This window comes from Pteropus alecto, unplaced genomic scaffold (assembly GCF_000325575.1).
Source record: "Pteropus alecto unplaced genomic scaffold, ASM32557v1 scaffold39, whole genome shotgun sequence".
Taxonomy (NCBI): Eukaryota; Metazoa; Chordata; class Mammalia; order Chiroptera; family Pteropodidae; genus Pteropus; species Pteropus alecto.
In genome coordinates this window covers 11,996,237-12,019,946 of record NW_006443568.1, presented here as the reverse complement: position 1 = coordinate 12,019,946, position 23,710 = coordinate 11,996,237, and the positions used below count along the sequence as shown (strand labels likewise).

Below are 23,710 nucleotides of genomic sequence, written 5' to 3'. Positions count from 1 at the left end.
TTGGCATTTAGTTTGAAAAAAGACCCAATTTTATCTTTTTCTCATTGGCTAGCCAGGTCCTAACACTACTTAAAGTTCTTACCTTTTCTCCACTGATTTTAGGTGTCGTCTTTCTTGGATACCAAACTCTTGTATGCATTTGGATTTATTAGTGGATTTTCTAGTTTGTTCCATTGGTTTGTCAGTTGATATGCCATCATAAAAGCATCATAATTTTAGAGGCCTTGTAATTTGTTTTACTATCTAAAGAGCCAGTTTTTCATATTGTTGTTTTTCAGGGTTTTTTTGGCTGCATTTGCTTGCTCATTCTCCCATGTAAATTTTGTAATCAGTTCATCTAATTTCAGGAGGAAACAATTTGATGATTTTTTTTTTGAGATCATGTTAAATTTATAAGTTAGCTTAGGGAGAAGTGACATCTTTATGATATTGTCTTCCTACCCAACATCATGGTCTATCTTTCCATTAGCTCAAGGCTACTTTTATGATATTTCAGGAATGCTTTATGTTTTTCCTTATATGAAATTTGTATACTTCTTGTTAAGTTTGTTAGACTTTCATTCTTAACTTAAATTTTTTTTTTCTTTGAGAATCCCTACAGAACTTCTCAGAAGTCGTATACACCCACATATTCCAAAGTCTCTCTGAAAGTCTGTTCTGTTGTCTCTCTGCCTCTCTTTCCCACTCACGACCTAGCTTTGTATCTTACATACAGTAGGCAATTAGTACATAGCTGTCGAATGGATAAATAAAGCAGTAACGAGAAAATGAAAGTGGATGGAAGTGCGAAGCGTATAAGACCAATAAGTCTACACTCTGCAGCCATTAATTCACTGGTAGATAGTATTTTGTTCTCCTCCTTAACTCCATCCTAGAACTTTAAAAAAACATCATGTTGGTAATAATAGTTAAACATTTATTAAGCACCTGTAAAGTGCCAGGCACTGTACTAGGTGTTTTACATGATTATTTCTTGTAATCCTTACAGCAGCTAAGCAATAGATACTTTTATCCCCATTTAAAAGATTATTATGGAAATTGCAAAGATACCGGAGTGAGAATAGCGTTATGAACTCCCATATACATGTTATCTCCATTCTACACTTGAGAAAACAGGTGTTGAAAGGTTAAGTAACTCAAGGTTACAAAGCTAAAGTCAGCTTTAGAACCTAACTCTTTTTTAGCTCCTTATTAAGATTTTTTTTTTTTTTTTCAAATTTTAAACTCCATCTGGGTAAGGGAAAAGCAAAAGCAAGAGAAACAGTCAAGAGCCACTCTTTTAAACTTAAATGGGTAGTATTTTATTAGTCTTCCCTTCTAATTCATATCGTAGATACTGCCATCACTGCTGCCATTTGCAAACAATAAGCCCTCCTTTCATTCTTATGTGCTCTGCTCACGCTTTGCCTTTTTGTCTAGTTTTACTAGTACAATTGATATTAGTTGATTTTTAAAGGCCTACCACTGGTTTGAGTACTCCTACCTTGCACGATGTCAGGAATGTAGTAGGAACTTATAAATTTAAATAACAGTGAAACTTGCCACTCATTCATTTAGCCCATAGATTGGTGTGGTACTATAACTTCTGAATGTTGTGCTGAAGCTCTGGTAGTCATTAAATTTGGCCACCCTAGACACCAGCTGCTCATATAGCTGGCACTTTGCTGTCAACTGCCCTCAGCTCCAGTCAGATTCAAACCAGAGGGAGACTTTCTAAGGTCAGAGTCTAAGACAGCAGACTAATTGGCCCCCAGAGTTCTGGATTTTTTTTTTCCCCGGGCAAGCAAAATGTCGAGGATGAAATTTTCCATGTCTTCCTTTGAACATTTTTGAGCAAACTCTATAGAATCCCATAGGCTCTTCCCCAAAGTTAAAGACAACAGAGAAGTTAGGCCCTTTTGCAATTTTTTTTTTTTTGTTAGCTCCTTAAGTTAACCCTCTTTTCACACTCCCTGGTGATGGACAAGAGAAAGAAAGATGAAAATAATTCAAAGACAAAAGAAAAAGCTTACAGCACTAGGAGGAGAAGAGAATGCGGTTCATCTATAAAATGTACACAGAGGGGTACTGAAGGTTAGGTGATCTGAGTAGTGTAATAGGACAGGATTGCAGGAAGCTGGGGTTCATAGTCTCTTCAGTGATTCTGCTGCTTAACTACAAAGGTATAAGAAAAGAAGGATTTTAGGCTGAAAGTGGTCTCTTATTTCCAGCTGTGCCATAAGCTCTTCAAGAGCAGGGATTATGCTGAATTTCTTCTCTGTGCAGTGTCAAGCCTCAGTTACGGGCTTTTGGCTGAGCTCCCTAAAGATCTGCTGGACACACTGTCCATGGATGAGGCTGGGAAATGGGGCTTTGGAGTCATGCTGGGCCTGCAAGGGCTCTGCAGACCCTAGCCACACTATTACCAGCTGTGTGGCCTTGGACAAGTCAGAGGGCTTGAGGTGTGTGTATATGGTGCCTCATGTAGCACAGAATAAGTAGGTCCTAAATCATGTGCTCTTACTTAAAAAAATCACTTTTATAAACTGTATCTTTACAGTGCCTCTGAGCAGAGAAGTTATCAACAAAGTGGGAGAAGACTCTACGATCAAGAGCTTCACTGCTGTTTAAATTCTCAAGCTTGGGCAATGTACAGTGTGGTAAACGTTCCAGCACGGGAGTCAGCGTGGGTTCATTTACCAACTCCGCCACTCACTGGCCTTGTGATTTGGGGGAAGTCATTTAATCTCTCTAGGCCTCCACTTTCTCAGTTGAAAGTGGAGTTAATAATAGTAACTACCTCACAGGTTTTGCAAAAATTATATAGGGCCACCCATGCAAAGTGCTTGGCACAGTGCTTGGGATAGAATAAATCTTAGTAAATGTTAGCTACATACTGTTAAGGTTGCTACCTTAACTCTTCCAGACTGTGTCTTTTTCCCCTTTCCCAAATGTCTTCCTCATTGCTTTCCACTTAGAATACGTAGCTCAGACATAGGTAACAGGAAGAGTCTCATTTCTGTCATTAGTGAACTGAAAGATCTTAAAAACATTTTACTTCTCAACACTTCTGTTTTCTCGTCTATAAAATGTGGGAATTGGACCAGATGATTTTAGAAGTTCTTTGTATCTCCTGATTTTTAGTGAGTTTAAGGCTTTGTATGAAATCTCTGATTACAGCTCAGTGATCTATGTTCTGAGAGGCTCAATCCTCCCCATTCTCCCCCTTTCCTAGCTGACTCCTAGCTCAGACCATCTGTATGAAACTAGTAATGTGGTTGTCTAGAAATTCTTTTCTTTAAAAAAAAAAATCATGTAATGTTTGACATATATAGAAGATACATATATATATAACATAAAATGATGAGACGGAGTGATTTTTGTATATCTGTGAATTGATCACCCAACCCAAGAACTATAAAAACAAGTATATTGGCAGGTGTATTTTTATGCTTCCTTTTAACATTTAATGAATGTTTAAAATGTTACAGGAAATGTCTTTAATGTATATTGACTCACTTCAATGTAATAACTTATTATTGCTTATAACTACCCCATGAGATAAGGACTAATATTCCCCCCATTTTACATATGAGGAAACTGAGGCCCAAAGAGTTAAGCAACTTGCCTAAAGTCATACAGCTAGAAAGAAGAGCAGAGCTGTGATTCATCCCTTGAGCTGTCTGTCTCCAGAGCCTGTGCTCCAAACCTTTACTGCAAGCATACAGCCCCTGGAGTCCCAAAGCCTGGTTTGGTATTCTTCAGTTGCCTGAACTCTTTGATTTCTACATTAAAGCAGTACTTTGAATTTGGAATTTGGTGCTATATTAACTGTCGTGGTCCAGATTTATTCCCTGCTGAAGAAAAGTGTGTTTTTATAATAAAGTTGGTGAAAACTCAGAATTCATTCACATTTTCAGGTCTGATCAAAATGGCTGTCAGTACTAGTGACAAAGCCAAGGATCTTTTTTCACACCTAAGAGGTTGAGTGTGAAAGCACTGAAGCAATGATTGCTTGTTGAGACTCTTGACTGCAGATGCAAGAGTCACAATAGGCGTAGTGCAGTCATTATCCCCAGTCACTCATTAGATGACAGTGTTGCTTAGGAGATTTTGCAGTCTGTCCTGTTAAGAGTTTTCTTGGATGAACTACCAGATCAGAGTAGCATGGCCCAGAGAGGCAGAGGAAAGGCAGATAAGTCTCTCAAAGCCTCCTTCCATTTTAATAGCCTTGAAAAATCACTTGTTTCTATGAATTAGTCAGAAGATAAGAGGAAACAGTTTGATGTTTTGCCTCATTGTATTTTATAGGATGCCTCAAAAGAAGAGTTCCATTAGAAATTGAAAGAATCTGGAAAAAGAAATTAGTTGAATGTAATGGTTATTAAGGTTTATCAAGAATCAGCTGCCAGCTGCCAGTTTTGAGATGTAGAAAACAACCTTGCTAGTGATCCTTAATCTCTACCTCCTTGACAATCTGGTGGTGAGGTGGTGGTAGTGATGGTGATGATGATGATGATGAGGGGGAGGGGAAGGACGAGGGGGAGAAAGGGCAGCCAGCAGCTAAATAATTCATCGAGCACTTAGTATGTCCCTAGCATATAGTGCTGGTGCTTTTAAGTGTGTTAACTCATTTAAAAACCCAGTGAGAGAGGTACTATTAATACTCCTATTTTGTAGATGAGGAAACTGTGCCCCACGAAGGTTAAGTAATTTTCTCAGGATCACACAGTTTGTAACTGGATATTCAAGCTTCACATCCAGGTAGTCTGATGCCAGCTCCCGCCTTTAACCACTAAGCAACACTGCCGCTCATGACAGCTGCGGTCCCCCTCCCCGAGAAAGTGTGCAGTTGGACAACATCACATGTGATTTCAAGAGTATATGGATTCTTCTTCCCCTTCCTAGTCCATGGACTTATGTAAATTCTTTTCTGGCAGAGATTATATCTTATTAACTTTGCTTGGTACCTAGTAGAAGCAAAATAAATGTTAATGAGTGAATGGTATGTTGGAAATGACATTAGCTTTATAGCCAGACAGACCTACTTAGGTTTCTATTTTTAAATTTCCTGGTTATAAAAATAATGCATGTTTACTGCAGAAAGTTTTGAAATGTATGAAGAAGAAAATAAGTTCCCCATAATGACAGTACCTAGGAATAACCACCGTTAGCATTTTGAAATATTTTATTTTTAAATGCAAATGTGTATATGCATGTACATATATTTTTAAACCAAATTGAAATTATATATACAGTTATGTGCTCTTTTTTTCTTTTTAGTATATTGAATACATCTCCCCATGTTATTAAAAATCTTCAAGAGCCTAGTTTAAAAATTTATTTAGATATAATTAATATACCATACAATTTAATGTTTTAAAGTGTGTACAATTTGAAAGTCTGTGTAACCATCTCCACTTTCTAAATCTATAATATTTTTATCGCTCCAGAAAAACACCCCATACCCATAGCATTCACTCCTAAATCCCCCCTCCCAGCATCTGGCAACCAGTAATCCACTTTCCATTTCTGTGGATTTGCCTATTCTGGATATTTCATATAAATGGAATCATACACCATGTGGTCTTTTGTATCTGATTTCTTTCATTTCACTTAATGTTTTCAAGTGTTGTAGCACATCAAGATTTCATTCATTTTTATTGCTGAATAGTATTCCATTGTATGCATATATAACATTTCGTCCATTTATCAATTGATGGACACTTGGGTTGTTTCTACTTTTTGGCTAAGTAACAGCCAAATCAACATTAGTGTGCAAGTTTTTGTGTAGACATCTGTTTCCAGTTCTCTTGGGTGTATACCTAGGAGTGATATTGCTGGGTCATATATTACCTCTGTGTTTAACTTTTTGAGGAACTGCCAAACAAAACTTTTCCACAGCAGCCACCCCGTTTTACATTCCCACCAGCAATGTATGAGGGTTCCAATTTCTCCACATCCTCAGCAGCACTTGTATTTTCTGTGTTTGTTTTCTTATAGCATCCTGCTGGGTGTGGAATGGTATCTCATTGTGGTTTTGATCTGTAGTTCTCTAATGACTACTGATTTTTAAGCATCTTTTCATGAGCCTATTGGCCATTTTGTATATTTTCTTTGGAGAGATATCTATTCATATTCTTCGCCCATTTTTAAATTGGCTTATTTGTCCTTTTATTATTTAGTTGTGAGTGTTCTAGATACTAATCTGAAATACTGCGTTTATATATTCCGGATACTAGACCCTTATCAGATATATGATTTGAGAATATTCTCATTCTGTGAGTTGTCTTTTTACTTTCATAATAACGTCTTTTGATACATAAAAGTTTTAAATTTGATTAAATCCCAATTTATTTTTTTCTTTGGTTACTTGTACAATAGGTATCATGTAGAGAGCCTAATATTCCATAATTTGACTGTGTTCCATATTTACTTTAAAACCTCATATTATACATCTAAGTTTCTAGTTTTTATTCCATGAATGCTATTGCTCTGAATACAGTATACATAAATATTTCATTATATTTCTAATTCATTATTTCATTATATCCCTAATTCAAGTGGGACCAAAAGCATCCATGTTTAAAACATTTTTTCTTCTATCATGGGCTTCTAATTTTTTAAATTTATCTTTAATTATGCAACTGATAATGTAAACATATTCTGGTAAAACATTCAAATAGTGCACATAAAGTATATCCTTCCCAAACCCCCTAAATTCTCACATCTTTCTCCAAGGACATTTTTTATAGCTCTAGGTGAACAGATTACTTCCTTGAAGGATTTATACCAGTTTATACTTACATCAGTACTGTGTGGTGTACCTGACTCATTGCTTCCTTCCATGTGTTATTATTAATGCAAGTTATATTTTTATAGTAATATCAGCTAACACTTATGAATATTTACTGTTGATAGGCCCTTTGCTAAAACAATTCAGATGTATTATTTCATTGTCACACCAAAACTCTGAAGACAGTAAGGCTCACAGTGATTAAAGTGGCTTGCCCAAGATCACTAAGGGTTCAAGTTAGACTTCAAACTGAAGTCTGCCAAATCAGAGCCTATGGTCTAAAACCACTGCTTCCCAATTAAATGTTGTTATTGCAAATTTTTCCAGCCTGATTGCTCCCAAATAGTATTAATGTTTTAATTTACATTCTTTAATTATGCATGAGAGTGAACTTTTTAATCAGTTTATTGACTTTTTATTTTGTGAATTATCTGTTTTTCTTTGTCCATTAAAATTTTTTTTAATATTAAGGGTTTCTTTATTGATTTCTATGATCTTTCTATTCTAATATTAACTATTATTTTTCACTTCATCTGAGGTTTTTTGGGGAAGTTTGCATTTTTATGTAGCTAAACCTACTGGTCATTTGTGAATTTCTTCTGTTTCCTTTATGCATAGAAAGGCCTCCTTCATCTCGACCTTGGTGAAATAGTTATTACTATGTTATCTTTTAAATATCTTAGTCACTCAAAAAATTCGTTTTGTTTTTGTTAAGTCACAAATCTACATACTGTCCTACTAATGACAGTGGTTTGGGAAATTTGCAATCATGTATTCCCTCAAGTACTTTTGGGCAGTTTTAAGGCTTAAGGATAATTATTTCTTACTGAAAGAGCTATTAATGGTTGATATTTAATCAACATTCAAAGAAAAAAACAGTAAATATGCTGTATGCATACACCTAGTGCTGGCGGCTGCCAGTCTGTGAGATACATAGAAAGCCCTCCCTTTCGAGGGCATATTTTTTATGCTTAGGAGTTTGGTATTTTCGTTCAAGTACTGGCTTAAAAAGCCCAGAAACTTGGGTCCTGGGTTTGGCCCTGCCATTACCTAAATGTATGACTTGGCAGGTTACTTAATTTCTATCAATTTCTTCATCTGTAAAATGATAGGGCTGAATTACATAGCCTTTAAGGATAATCGTAGTTGCAGACTTCTCTGATTTTTATTATCCTTCTGATCTGGAATCATTTCATGTACGTTTGGTATTGGTAAGTAATTTTTTAAGTTTTAATCAGTGATGTGTGGCAGAGTGGCCTGCCGACAGGCGAAAGAAGGACATAGGAGGAAGGAGAGGGTGAAGGCACAGAGGGAAAGGGGGTGAGGACTGAATTCTGGTGTAACCATTGTAAGGTAGATGACCTAGATGGGAGTGAGAAGGCGGATAAGTTTGAAGTGAGTTGAAAGCTTCATTGGGCTTAGGCTGGTGGAAGGAGGAGTAGTTCTGATCTGCTATAGATAGATGTTTGGAGCACCGTCAGAAGAACCTGTGGGTGGGAGCAACAGGAGGGCACTCCTACCATTCTCAGAGAGACTGAAAAATTAGCACATGGTCAGTGCTATTAGGTACCTGCACAAGGTTACCTCAAGGGCAGAGCTGAGTCCAACTATATTAAAAGTGAGAGTGGAGCCAAAGAAGAGTTCAGGAACTCAGTGATGGAGGTAATAAGACAAGTGACAGCTGGTGCTGCTAGTGCAGTGTACATTGACCCTTGGACTCTGCCTGCCAAGTCTGGGGGCCAAGCATTTACTTCCATGGCAAAGACAGATGCACCAAGCTTCCAGTGAACGTAGCATGTAGTCTCCTCTGTGATTCCTAAAAGGCTTTCTGATGATACTTGGGTGAGTTGCATAACCTTGTTGGACATTAGTTTCCTCATCTGTAAATTAGGGATAATGATATCTACCTCATAGGGGTAGTAGGAGAATTAAACAGGAAGTGTGTAGACAGTGCTTCGCACAATGCTGGACATTATTACCATCACAGAGCAGTTGATGACCTTGCCAAAGGCATTCAAGAGATTCAAGGATATGAAAAAGAGCAGAGACCAGTGAATTGAGCAAATAAGATGTTTTAATCACCTCCTCTTCACCTCCGCTGATAAGGGAGGGATTCTCACCCTAGACATATGTTATGAACACATAACACAGGACACTGGGCAGATGAGATTGACAGCAGTTTGTTAGTTGCAAATACACCTAGCTCCAGAAGAGGACATAGCCTGCCATGCCAGACCACATGCACTCAGGAGCAGAGGAACCAGGGATGGTGGGAAGCAGGCTTTACAGTATTAAGAGGATCGGCTGCCCCTTGGTTTCTGCCAGAGGATGTGATTGGCTTATTTGAATAATTGGGGGGCTGGGAGGGGACTGAATTCCACTACTCAGGGACAAGCAGAAATTGTACCTGGTCCCTTTGATAAGGAAAATTGTTCGGCTAGGGGACCTTGTCTGTGGAGCAGAATGGGTAGTGGAATTTGTGGTTAAGCCCTTTGAGACTTTCCTGATTTTACCAGATGTCGAGGTGGCACATATGTTGAGCCTTAATTTTAGACTTTATACTAGGAAAGAGAATACAGGCCTTGAAATGCTGTTTAAGTTTTCAGGGGATCTGGGTAGGGGGAATTAGAATTGTCTAACTCTGTGGGGAAAGACTGAAGGCACAGTGGCTAGAAAAGGTGTCACTGTAAGTCATATGTAGTGTCATGAGCCAAGATCTCTTCACTGTATTCAGTTCAGCATACATTTATTGATTGGCTATACCATCCTAGGCCTTTAAAGGCTTAGCTAGGTTCACTCTAGATCAGGAGCAGTTTGACCTCTAGTTATTTTGGCAGCAGCCAGGGAAGCTGACTAGTCCTGGAAGACCAGGTTGCTGGAATGCATCTTAAAGGAGTTTGGGTTGGTGCCAGGGCATATAGCTATTCACCTAAAGCCTGGTTATTGGAATCCTCTGTATTTTGTAGTTTTATTCTCAGAGCTATTTGGAGTTTGTTTTTCTGGCTTGAGCCAAGGACATGTGCAAAAGGAAAAGATTTAAGGATGACTTGTGACTTTTAAGAGGTGAAGTGTTGCTTAAATATATAACATATAATATATATAATAATTAGATGTGAAAAAATGTCATTTGAGAACAAGTAGTGTTGTATAGTCTTTTGTATCTCAGTGAGGGTTCTTTGGACCATCAGCATTCATATTACCTGTAGCTTATTAGAAATACAGAATTCAGACCCCACTCCAAAACTTCTGGATCAGAATCTTTTCTTTGACAAGACCCCTAGGTAATTCTTAAGCATATTAAAGTTTGAGAAACTGTTCTAGTGGGTAGAAGGGCATGAGCTTCAGGATCAGACCAACTGGATTAAAATCTCAGTTCCTCTCTGATTTGTTATGTGACCTTGGGCCTGTTCCTTAACCTCTTCCCTATCAGACTTATTTGTAAATTGAGTTTAACTGTCTTGCTGGGTTGTTACTATTAAAGGAGTTAACGTAAAAAGAAACAGTAGAATACTTAATTATTAGTAGCTCTTATTCATGGTTATTTGATGAATAACATCCTAATATAATTCAGTAGAATATGAAAAGAGAGAGCAGGACATCATTAAGACTAACTCTATTGTGAGACATGAATTGAGAAAAATATGGTCTCCTGAGCAGTGGATGTGGTTGGCTCAGGGTGAGACTGAAGTGTACTTGTTAAGTAACCAGGACTTGACTGGATGCTGAGCATCTTAATGGATGCTGAGCTCTTGGAAGGGAGAATTATCCGCAGAAGTGGTATATAGGCTTGGCATCCAGTCTGGCCTTCACATTATAAAGGAAAGAACCATGGCTTGAGAATTGAGACCTGGGCTAGTTCTGCCCCTTATTAGCTCTGTGGCCCTTAAGGCATTTGGTATCTATGAGCCTTAGAGTTTATCTTTAAAATGAGGGTACAGGGGATGATGAGGCGCAAATCCCAGTATATAAGCAAGGTATTATTATCTCAGCATCATCCCTACTTGGTGTCTACCAGAGAGCTCACTGGACAGCCTTCCAAATCCCCAAAGGTAGATTTTATGCCTGATTCACCCAGTTTAGAGACTTCAGTACTGGAGTTCTTCCGAGGTGTTCTGGTTACCTGGATTTACCAATGATCAAAATGTACTTCAGGAAAGCACATAGGCCATTCAGGTATTGCTACAAATCTCAGGGATTGGAACAGTAGTAGACTAACATTTGGGATGGAATGATGATGGTAGTGATGATAACAGTAGGAATAACAATGAATATATATGAAAAGATAGTACCATAAACCCAGAAGTGTCGAATGCAAAAACCTCCATCCCTTACACTATACATTGCTGCCTTTCAGGGCCTCAGTATAAGAGAAGAGACCAAATGACAGCTGCCTTTGAACTTGAGAAATCTGGGCCCGATGAAAGCTACAGTCACCCTTTTCTAACCTCACCAATCCTCCTTGCGTTCTCAGAAATAATTGCTAGTGGTTCTCTTTTAACTTAGCCGATTCCTTAGATACCTTACATTTTAAATCATCTTTTTGTGTGTAGAAAATGCCCCCATTTCTTGTCTCTGAATGTGTGATCTTTGCTCTAATTATGTTGAGAGTGCCTGTTATTTCACCTGATTCTGGTTGTTTGTGAGATACTAAATAGCCACAGGGTTAAAGCTGACTCAGATCAAAGAGTAACTCAGCCTCCCAGGACCTCAGTTTCCTCTCTTAAAAAGGGAAGAGATTGGACTAAGGTCATTTGGTCATGTGACAAGAGTACGTGATAGATAAAGTAATGAACTTCTGTTTGCTGAAAGCAATGAATAGAGCTCAGCAAGGTCCTGTCCAGCTTTCTGGTTCCAACAGCCCAGGCATCAAGATAGAAGTAAAAGTTTTATTCAGGAGATAGGGATTATCAATTGCAACAGTAAAAAAAAAAAATACTTTAAGGAGTAAGGTTGCATCACGCCAGACCGTAAGAACCAGACCATGTCTCACACCATGAAATACATGTACCCCAAGGAGAGTGCAGAATCGTTTGGGGAACCAGAACCAAGTATTAGAATGGTTGTTCTCTCTTGATATGGAAATCCAGGCAGAGGTGGGTCCAGCTTCTGCTCCAACAATTGTGTAGTGTTAGAAAGTATGTATAGGATGCCTATTCTTCCTTCCCATTACTAGTCACTTTTTCCTTATTAGTCCATCCCACCCGTCACTGGTAAAGCTCTGCTTTAATTGTGCTGTTTTCTCATTTAGAAGTCCTCCCTCAAAACAAGTATAAGTCCCTCTGCTTGTTTTCTGGCCTTCCTAACCTAGGCAGCCTTGTGCTCCACATTTCCTCTTTCATGAGTGTTTTTAGAGGCCCACCATATCCAGCCCAGTGTCCATAATAATGATGGCAACTACTTATTGGATGACTTTCCAATGCCAGGTGCAGTGCCAGTTGCCCACACACACGCATTATTTCCAGCCTGCATACTAAGCATACCTCTTCTGGAACTGGGTTCATGGTTCTCTCTGTCTACAGGTCTTTATCTCTTCACCCTTGCCTGTCGAAATTGTACCTAACTTGCTTTACCCGCTCCAGCCCCTTTCCTTTCCTTGCTACTCACCAGGATCGATCTGTTTTGTTTTGTTTTTTTCCCCTTTCTCTTCCTGTCCCTCTTCTTGTCTCTTGTGGATTAAGGCTTTTTTTAAAAAAAGAGTTCTGCTTTTGATCATTCCAGTATTGGGTCAACTTTATTACAAACTCCCTGTGGACAAGGATCTTGTTTTATATTTCACTTGACTCCCGCCTAACACCTAGCAATGTGCTGAGTAAATAGTAGGCAGTTAACTCATAAATAGTTATTGGTTGACGTGTGTATTGCTGGCTGAAGACTTATGGGAAATAAGTATAGTAAATTGGAGAATCGCAGGTCGAGTTCCCGAGGCACAGAAAAGAGCCTCTTACTCTCCAGTAGTGGCAGCAAAGTCCTTTAAGTACTATGCCGAGGGCATTACCAGCAGTTGTGGATTTCAGAACATCTATTTTATTTAATTAAGCAATGCATATTGAAACCGTAAGTCTTTATATTCCTCTTTGTTCGTTAAAGGCATTCCATATTTTCTACCAACTATTACTTAGTTTTCACTTTGACATTTTCTGGTTTTTGTCTTGTGTCTGACTGTGATATCTTTGTAACTTAAAGAATCCTCAAACTTTTGATTCCTTTTTGGCAGTAGACAGAATAAAAATTTAAATAAATAAGTAAGTAAGTAAATAAATAAATATTCTTTGTGCTCCCTTTAGAAAGCTGGCCTAGTTTTCACTTTGTGTTGAATTCCCATTTGTGTTTTGGGTCATTTTGCAGTACTTGATTCAACCAATTAAGTTTTTCTTTCTGAGTATCTTTATTCTGTATCAGTATAGTTTTTTCTTGAGGCTTTAATATTGTTCCTTTGAGGAACATTCATCTGTCTAGTGCTCTTTTGTTGCTTAAATATTCTTCCCCTGGGACCTTTGGCAATTTTCCTAAGCTTAGCAATTTTAATAAGTGCTTAATAACATAATTTAGGTTGCTTCTGTGCGATAATCTATAGGATTCACTTAGTCCAACATCCAGTGTTTCCACTCTAGTTTCTTAACTCTGAAAAGCACACTTAAGTGATATTATATCTAGTGCTATATTCTCTCTCCTCCATTTAACTTCCTTGCAATGGGAGTTAGGGGTAAACTCAGTAAAATATATGTTAGAGGCTTTTACATTTCAGTTGTGATATCAGCAAAGTATAGTTTAGCCTCTATAGTATAATTCAGCAGCCCCAAATCACTAGTGTATCCCTCATGATTATATAGATTTATTTAACGATAGTATTTTGTACCTGAAAGTGGTTAGTTTGTTTATTTACAGATAGATACTTCAGCTGTTATATCAGATGGCTTGTTTCAGAACTATTTCATGAGAATGATTCACACCTTCTCTTGGTAATAATAACAGCTAACACATATAGTATTTACTACATGTTAAGCATTGTTTAAGTGTAAACTCACCCACATGTAATTCTCTTACAAACAACTTATAGCTGGGTTTTCAAAAATCCAGTCAGAGAATCTGCCCTTTAACAAGAAAGTTAAATCTGCTTCTAATACATTTAGGTTTATTTCTACCGTCTTTAGTTGTTTTCTGTTTTCTACACTTTCTTCGCCTTCCCTTTTCCCACATGCTATTAGATCAATCACATTTTCTTTATTCCCTTTTATAACTCTTGTTTGCAAATATTTATTTAGCTTTTATTCCCTTAGATCCTTACCTGTTAACATAACATACTTCACTTAGCAGAAGCTAAAGTTAATCATTATTTTTGTCATCCTTTTGGCTCTTAGAACACCCTAACTCTAGTCTTCCTTCTCTCATCTTCCATGTTATTGAGATTTTAATTTCAGAGAGGCAGCGGATTTTTTAAAATACAGACCTCAGAGCCAGACTACCTGAGTTTGGACCCTAGCTCTACCACACACTAGTTGTATAACCCTGGGTAAATTGTGTAACCACTCTGTGCCACAGTTTTCTTGTCTGTAAAATGGGGATGATAAGAGTACCTACTTCATAGAGTTGTTGAAAGGATTAAATGAGTTAATATATGAAAGTATTGAGAACAGTGCCTGGCACATAGTAAGCATTTAATAAGTGGCAGCTACTGTGGTTGTCATTATTCTGCCTTGTTTTTTAATCTCCCCTTCCCATGCCCATTTTGAAACAGTCAGTGCATTTTAGGTGCATTTTAGGTATATCAACATATTTCTTAATTTCTTTTTATTGAGATATAGTACATGTAGTACAATGAGCTTATGTTTACTATTTTAAGAATTTTGACAAATATCAACACTTTAAGAACTACCCAAAATAAGATGTAGAACATTTTCATTCTCCCAGAAAGTTCCCTTGTGTCTTTCCATTCAATTCTCTTCACTGTACCACCCCAATAACCTCTACAACCACTGTCTGATTTTTATCAGATATTTCTAATTCCTATAAATTGAGTCATATAATATGTACTCTTTTGTGCTTGGCTTTGACTTAACATAATATTTTTAAGATTTATCCATGTTATTGTCTGTGTCAGTGGTTCATTCTTTACTATAAGAAATCACTACACAGTTCTCCTAAGTAGATGTACCATTTTACACTTCTACCAGCAATGTATGAGAATTCTAGTCACTCCACATCCTTACCAGCATTTTGGTGTTATCAGTCTTCCTAATTTTAACTTTCCTAGTGGTTATGTTTAGCATTCCCTTTGCTTGCTACCAGCTTTTTCTTTTCTTACATCCTATCTCTGGTTCAGTTCTTTCTTATAGTAATTCTTTCAGTGACAGTCTATGAGTCTCTCGTTTAAAGATTTTATTTTAATCTGGATATAGATACTTGGTTGATTCTTATATTCCTTAATATTTGAAAACTTACTCCATTTTTTTCACACCTGTTGTTATTAATGAGAAGTCTGTATCAGTGCAGTTGTCATTCTCTTGTAAGTAATATCTTTTGGGTTGCTTACAGTTTTTTTTCTGTGTCTGAATTTTTCATTCTGAAGCTTCATATCTGTCTTTAATTCTAGAAAATTCTCAGTAATTATATCTTCAAATTGCTTTTTCCATATGTTCTCCATCTGGAATACCTGTTAGATGCATGTGCAACCTTCTCATTCTGTCTTCCATATCCTTTAACTTCTCTTTCATATTTCTTTTTCTTTTTTAACTCTCTGCTACCTTCTGAGTAATTTTCCTCAGACTTCTCTTCCTAATCACTAATTTTCTCTTTAGCTGTATCTAATCTATTTACTTCATCAACGATGCATTTCAGTGACTTAATATTTTATTCCTAGAATGTCTTTGGATACATATGTAGCTTTAAGTATTATGTAGTACTGTTTTGATTGTGTTTTTTTTTAACTTACATAAATCGTATTATGCTCTAGATCTCATTCCAGTTCTTATTTTTTCTTATTCAGCACTGGGTATTTAAGATCTAGTCATCTAAGGAACAAAAAGAACTACTAATCAAAATGACTCACAAATATAGAGGATACTTTGGTGACAGACAGAGGGGATGGGAGGTTGGGGGCCTGGGAGAATGGGGTGAAGGGTTAAAGAAGTACAAATTAGTAGTTAGTAGATGAGTATGAGGATGGGGAGCACGGCATAGGGAATGCAGTTAGCATTAATATATTGACTAGGTGGAAAACCAGAGGAGAGAAGGAGCAATTAGGGGGATCATTTTATAAACTATATGAATGTCTAACCAATGTACTATATACTTGAAACTAATAATAATAATAATAATAATAAAAAGATCTAGTCATATTTCTGTCTGAATAGCTAGTTATTGCTTCTTTCTAATGCATTATATTCCATAGTATACATCCTGCATACTTAGTTACATTCTTTTAGCGATGGACATCTCAATTGCATCTCATCTCCCTGCTACCAACAATGCCCTAGTGATCTTTCTGGCCATGTTTCCTTATGGATCTATGTGAGAATTTTTCTAGGATATATACCCATGAGTATGATTTCTGGGTTATAAGGCATATAAGCACAGAAGATTTCACTAAATATTGCCAGAATGTTTTTCAAAACAGCTATATCAATTTACATACCCATCAGTGGTATCTTAAATGCATATACATGTTCTACACATGTTACTGCAAGACTGGAGAAATTACTCAACCTCTCTGGGCCTCAGTCTCCCCATCAGTAAAATGGGGTAATAACAGCATCTACCTCATCAGGTTGTTAAAAGGATAACATGAGTTAATATATATAAAGCATATAGAGCACTTCCTGAATATAATAGATATCAAAATAAATGTTAGCTGCTATCATAACTATCACTGTTACTATAGTTGTTACTAATTAAGTAAGTGCCTCTGAACTGCCTAGTTATAGCATTTGCCTATCCTCCTCCTTGGATTTCATTTTTTTCCCTAAGATTTGTAGGAATGTCCTATATAGTCTAGACATTAAATCCTTGTTGCCTTTTAACTTTGCAGATACTATCTCCTAGTTCTACCATTTGTCCATTTGTCTGTTAATCACATCTACAGAGTTCTTTGACAGAAACCTTTAATATCAATGTAGTCAAATTCATCTTTTGCCCTTTTTTTTTTGGTGGTGGGAGTGTTGTTTAAGAAGTTTCCCTACCCCTCAGGAATACCCTCTGACATTTTCTGCTGTTTGCCTTTATAGATTGACCTTTCCCATTTGTGTCTTCCTCATATGGTTTGTAATAGTGAGCTTTTTTCTGTTTTTCTTTTTCCCAGTGTGAGTCTCTGGGCCTTGCATTATGAAAGTATTCCGTTTTCTTTTTGCTGCGGCATGTCAAAGACCCGTTTTTATGTTAATTTCTCAACTCAGAATTTCTGTATGATACAGGGTATAAATTTGGTTCCTACACCTCTGTGGCATAGGCCTACATTTTCACTTTCTTGAGAGTGCCTTTTCCCCTACTCAAGGCCTAGATAATTAGCAACTTTTATTGCTGTTCTCTGAGCCAGTGGGCAGAAATCTTTCAGACTGCATATCAAGGAGGGATAGGTATTTGAGGCTATTTTATGCAAGAGCCTCAGTTCCAACTCCCCCACCTTCCACCCGCCTAAAGCTATATTTCCAGTCTTCATGCAAGCTTTAATGCTTTCTTCCTTCAAGAATAGGGCCTGTATTGGAGTTTGAAACTCCTATGCACCACCATGGTCTACTATTCTGGCTTTGATTTTGATGTCTCTTTCATTTCAGGCGCCTGGGGATTCTGCCTCCTCTCCCCGCCCCATCTTTTTTTTTAAAGTTTGGGTAAAATGAGTTGATATATATAAAGCATTTTTGTTTTGTTTTATCCAGCATTTCTGTGTGTGTGTAGTAGGAAAAAAGATCCATTTTCATCAGCTCAGTGTGCCATTTTCCCAAAAGTCTGTTCCTTAATTAGTATTCCTATTAAACTCAGTAATATTTCAACTTTCAACATTGCCAGCTTACACTCATTAAGTATCCTTTGATCACCCTTGAATGTTTTCTACCTTAACTGTCTCCATTCTCTTTTTATTGGTCAAATTTATAAACATGTTTTTGTTATCTATGTGTTGGTAAGCCACGTAATTCTGTTCAGTTTTTTAAACCTTGCTCAGTTGCTTATTCTGCTAAAGTTCTTCTGTTATTTTCTCATCTAATTTAGTTGTTAACAAAAATATTAACTATCTCTGACCACAAGGTCCTAGAGTTAATGCTCAAAATACCTCCCTCTGGGTCCTTGATATATCTTCTTATTTCTTAATCTCATGAAAAGTGTGAATACTTTCCCCAGAAAAATGACCAAACTACAACATTTTGAGTAAGTTTTAGTTTGTTCTGAAAATATAATTTCAACCACTCGTTTCTTATTAATAAGAATGTTTAAAAAGATCTAATGTATGTCCAGATAAGTTTTGATTTACTGTAATCTGTAAGGCTTATGTCTTCTTTTTGGGGGAAAAAAAAACCACATTATGCTGCTATAATTTGTTCTTTAGAAAAACCACATTGGTGCCTGTTTAGTGGTTTATATTTTGTGTTATTTGCAAACTGAATTATTCTTATTTTTCTCAGATATTAAAATAAGTTAATTTACAGTTTTTCAAAACCATCTGCTTTCTTGTAAAGATAGCTCCTACTGTTGCCTGCTCTAAGTCTTATAGAATTTTTTTCTGTTTTCCACAAGTACCAAGAAATACAGATTCCAGTCCTGCTTCTACTACTGCTACTATTACAGCAAGTCAGTTAGCTCCTACGCCACAGTTTCTTGATCTGTTTTTAAAAAGCATGCATTTTTATAATGCAAATATTAAGACTAACTTCTCAAACAGTAGGACTGGATGTCTTCAAAGATATTCTTTGAGTAAAGTAAAAATATTTTATGAATTCATGAATGCCCTATGATGTTAGATACCATGGTATTATTAGACAGAGTTTACAGGGTGATTAGAGCTGAAAATTTTACTTTCATTTTAGGAAATTTTTTAAATAAATGAACTTCATTTTTAGAGCAGTTTTAGGTTTTCAGCAAAAATGAGAGGAAAGTAGAGATTTCTCACACATGTACAACCTTCCCTAAAGTCCCATACCACAGTGACACATTTATTATAGTCAGTGAACCTACACTGGTGTATCATTATCACCCACAGTCCATAGTTTTCACTGGGGTATACTTTTGGTATTGTACATTTCATAGATCATGACAAAAGCATAATACATGAATCCACCATTGTAAAAGGACACAGAATAGCTTCACTGAAAATCTGTGTTTCACCTAATCATCTCTCCCTCACCCCAACCACTGGTAACCACTGATCTCATGAGTGTCTCCATAGTTTTGCCTTTTCCAGAATGTCATTTTTTTGGATTTGTAGAGTATGTAGCCTTTGGATTAGCTTCTTATACTAAGTAACATGCATCTAAGTTTCCTCCATGTCTTTCCATGGCTTGATAGCTCTTTTTTTTTTTTCAGTACTGAGTAATATTCCATTCCTGAATGTACCACAGTTTATTTATCCATTCATCTATGGAAGAGCATCTTGGTTGCTTCCAAGAGCTGCTATCTGTGTCTTGTACAAAAACTTTTGTGTGCAAGTTTTTGCATTGATATGTTTTCAGTTCATTTGGGTAAATACAAGGAGCACTGTTGCTGGATCATATGGTAAGGATATGATTAGTTTTATAAGAAACTGCTCATCGGTCTTCCAGAATGGCTGTACCATTTTGCATTTTCACCAGCAACGAATAGGAGTTTCCATTGCTGCACATCCTCATGCATTTGGTGTCGTCAGTGCTTTAGATTTGGCCATTCTAATAGGTGTGCAGTGGTATCACATCGTTGCTTTAATTTGCAATTCCCTAATGAAATATAATGTTGAACTTCTTTTCATATACTTACTTGCAGTCAGTCTGTATATCTTCTTTGGTGAGGTCTTTGATACATTTTTTAATCAGGCAGGTTTTTTTTATTGTTGAGTTTCAAGAGTTCTTTGTATATTTTGGAGAATAGTCCTTTATTAGATCTGTCTTTTGCAAATGTTTCTCCCAGTCTGTGGCTTGTCTTCTCATTCTCTTGACAGTGTCTTTTGTAGATCAGAAGTTTCTAAATTATAATTAAGTCCAGCTTATCAGTTATTTCTTTCGGGGATCATGCCTAAAAATCAGTTGAATCTAAAAATCAGTTGCATTTAAAAATCAGTTACCATACCAAGTTCACCTAGGTTTTTTCCTTTGTTCAAGGAGTTTTAGAGTTTTGCCTTTTATATTCAGGACTATGATTCATTTTGAGTTAAATTTATGAGGGCTGTGAGGTCTGTGTCTAAATTCATTTTCTTAAACATGGAGATGTCCAGTTCAATCACCATTTATTGAAAATACCATCTTTGCTCCATCGTGTTGTCATGGCTCCTTTTGTCAAAAATTAGTTGTCTATATTTTTGTGGGTCAGTTTATCTGTTCTTTCACCAATCCACACTGTCTCAGTTACTATAGACGTAGTAGGTCTGGAAGTTGAGTGGTGTCAGTCCTCCAACTTTGTTCTTCAATATAGTGTTGGCTATTCTGGGTATTTTGCCTCTCCATATAAACTTTAGAATCTGTTTATTGATATCCACAAAATAACTTGCTGGGATTTTGATTAGGATTGTGTTGAATCTATAGATCGGGTTAGGAAGAACAAATCTTGACAATACTGAGACTTCATGACCTTGAAGTTCTTGCATGTCGTCTACGTTTTCAGTTAAAGCCTCTAGCATATTAATCATGGTTTTTAAAAATTCTTTGCCTAATAATTCCTGACATATCTGACTGTGGTTCTAATGTTTGCTCAGTCTCTTCAAATTGTGTTTTTTACTTTTTAGTATGCCTTGTAATTTTTCCATGAAAGGTAGACATAAAGTACTAAGTAAAAAGAACTGTGGGAAATAGGCCTTTAGTGATGGGGTTGGTAGGGTGTGGGAGGAGAAAATGTTTATAGACCTATGATTAGGTCTCAGTCTTTTGGTGAGCATGTGCCCCTGGACTATGAACCTCACCAGTGCTTCTGAAGTCCCCCACTCCTTAGGTGGTATGGGATGGCTGAAATGGGTAGAAGTTGGATATTTCCCATCCTCCAGTTAGGTTAGACTGGTAAAATAGCTTCTCCAGAGGGTATGCCTTGTTAAGAAGAATAGAATGCTCTGGTATATTTAAAAATTGCTTGCTCCCCCTCCCATAAGCAGGAGGGAATTTTTATCCAATATTCACTATGAGAACCTGGTAGTGCTCTTGGAGATAAAACTCACAAAATTATGACTCGTTCCCCCTGGAGTTTTTAACACTCAGACTTGTCCACACCAAGCCTGCAGCAATGCATCAGTTTCAGTTTAGTTTTCCTAGTCTGGCACTGGTTGCCGTGGAGGTTTCTGTTACTGGGTTTCTGCTCTGAGAAGTTGTGATTCTCTGGATCTGCCTGTCTGCCTCTCCAATTTTGAGGGCAGCAGTTTTGCCCTTTGACTTCACGTCTCTGTTGAATCTAAGAAGAGTTGTTGATTTTTGTGTTTGTTCAGCTTTTTACTTGACAGGACAAAATGATGACTGCTAAGCTCCTTAAATGCCAGACCAGAAACTGGAACTTGGAAATATTTTATTTCTATTTTTATCTGTTGGTTTCAAAAGTGGAAAATAAGGAAATAATATTGGAATAGAAAGGGCATCATGCATAATCTTGCTAATAAAGGCAACCGGTGTTATTTTGACATGTCTTTAGACCCTTTTCTTACTGTATTTTTTCTTTATACAAGTGAGATTATGTAATTTTGCTATTAGCATAAGATCCTCAAACCTAAAACTGAAATATAGATGTCCGCTTCCTTAAACTATCTTTTTCTTGTATTATCTGGATCATCTCACCATCTACCCCCACTCACCAAACCGGAAACCCGGGGAGTTGTCTCTCTCATCCCTCACGTCCATTCAGACCCCAAATCATGACAGTTACACTGTCTAAATGTTTTTGGCTATCTCTTATTTCTTCTCTTAGCACTTTTCCTGGTCAAAGCCTTCATTGCTTTTTCCCTGAACTCCTGCAGTAATAGAACCTGTCTCTAGTATTATCCCCCTTAAATTCTGTATACATCTTCATTTAGATGATATATTTAAAATACATATCTGACCATGTGATTTCGCTGCTTCAAACCCCTCACTGGCTCCTAATTGCCTTTAGGATAAATCCAAGCTCCTAAGCATGGCCTATATATTTCTTTGTGGCCAGAACCCCTGCCTGCCTCTCCAGATTTATCTCCTGACATTCCCCATCCCCTGCTTTATGTTCCACTATCACTGAACTCCTTATAATCCCACCTCCTAATCCTCTTCCCTGCTACTCTGTTTTGTTTTCTGACTTATGTGCCTCATGCAGGCTTCCCGGCTTGGAAGGCCTTTTTTCCCACACTCTTACCACCTTAGCAGTGCCTATTCATTTATTAACAGGTCAGCAGTTAGCTCCTACTCAAAACCTTACTCTAACCCCTGGACTCCCCTCTTCCCCAAACTGGGTTTCTAGATGTAACTATTATTACGTTTCCTTCTCATTCATTTATTCATTCCATCAACTAACCAACAATATTTGTGTTAGGCAGAATTTTAAGTACTGGGATATAGCAAATGATTTAAAAAAAAAAAAAAAAAGTTCCTTCTCTAATGGAACTTATATTCTAGCAAAGGGAGATCCATAATAAACAAGTAAAAATATGTCAGTAGGTAATAAATACTGTGATGAAAAATAGAGTAAGAGGGATGGAATATTCTGAGATTGGACAGGATGTTGCTATTTAAAGAACATGGTCAGGAGAGGCCTCACTGAACATGTGGCCTTTGAGCAGAGAGTGGAGGTGAGAGTGAGCCATGCACCTGTGTGAAGAAACCTTGAGCATCATGCTCAGTTTGTGTTAGGATCAGCAAGAAAGACAGTGTGCTCAGAGCAGAATGGTGAGGGGGAGAGTGGTAGACGCCGCAGAGGGATTGTATAATAGCCTACAGAGGGATTGGACAGCCAGATCATGAAGGGATTGTGGGCTATTATAAGAACTTGGGATTTTAGTTTTTACTGTGGGGCCCAAAACTATGGAGGCTTTTTGCAAAGAAATGACAAGATCGGGCTATGTGCTACAAAGATCATTCTGACTACTGGGTTGAAGATAGGATAGGGTAGGGATAGTGCTAAGAAGAGGCAGAAGCATGGAGACCAGTTAGGAGATTGCTAGAATAATCCAGACAAAAGGTGATGGTGGCTTGGACTGACTAGAGTAGAGCCAGTAGAGGTGGTGATAAGTGGTTGGATTTGGATATAGTTTGAAGGTAGCACCATCAAGATTATAAAGGGCTGGATAAGGGTATAAGAAAAAACAGGGGATAAGGATGACTTCTAGGTTTTTAGTCTCAACAACTAGAAGGACAGGATTTCTGTGAAACGGGGAAGCTGGTAGAAGAATTTTGGATATAAATTGAAGAACTCTGTCAGGCCTCCAGTTGGAGATGTTGAGTGCATAGTTGGAGGCGTGCATATGGAGTTCAGAGGAGAGGTCTGAGCTCAAGATATAAATCTGAAAGCTGTCAGCATTTAGAGATTTCAAAGGTGTGGTATCAGATGAGAGAGAGGCTAAGAGGTGAGATGACTGAGTCTTGGAGCACTCCAAGCTTTAGAGGCCAAAGCGATACAGAGGATGTCTGAGCAAAGGAAACTGAGAAGGCTAGTGAGGCAGTAGGAGAACCAAAGAGAGCAAGAGCAAGTGAAAATGCATTTTAAAACAGAGGGAATGATGACCTGTGTCCAGTGTTGCAGGCGGGTCAGATACGATAAGCGTATTGTGTTATAAGTCCTTGTTTATGTACTTGTCTCCTTTAGTTGTCTGAAATACATTGA

The 23,710-nt window shown here is 37.4% G+C and overlaps 1 protein-coding gene across 3 annotated transcripts in view; it reads left to right on the top strand.

Annotated features, from left to right (window-relative positions):
• The window catches only part of ZBTB40 (zinc finger and BTB domain containing 40), a 65,405-nt gene that overhangs the window by 5,400 nt on the left and 36,295 nt on the right, over positions 1–23,710 (top strand). The gene's annotated exons all lie outside the window — the stretch shown is intronic.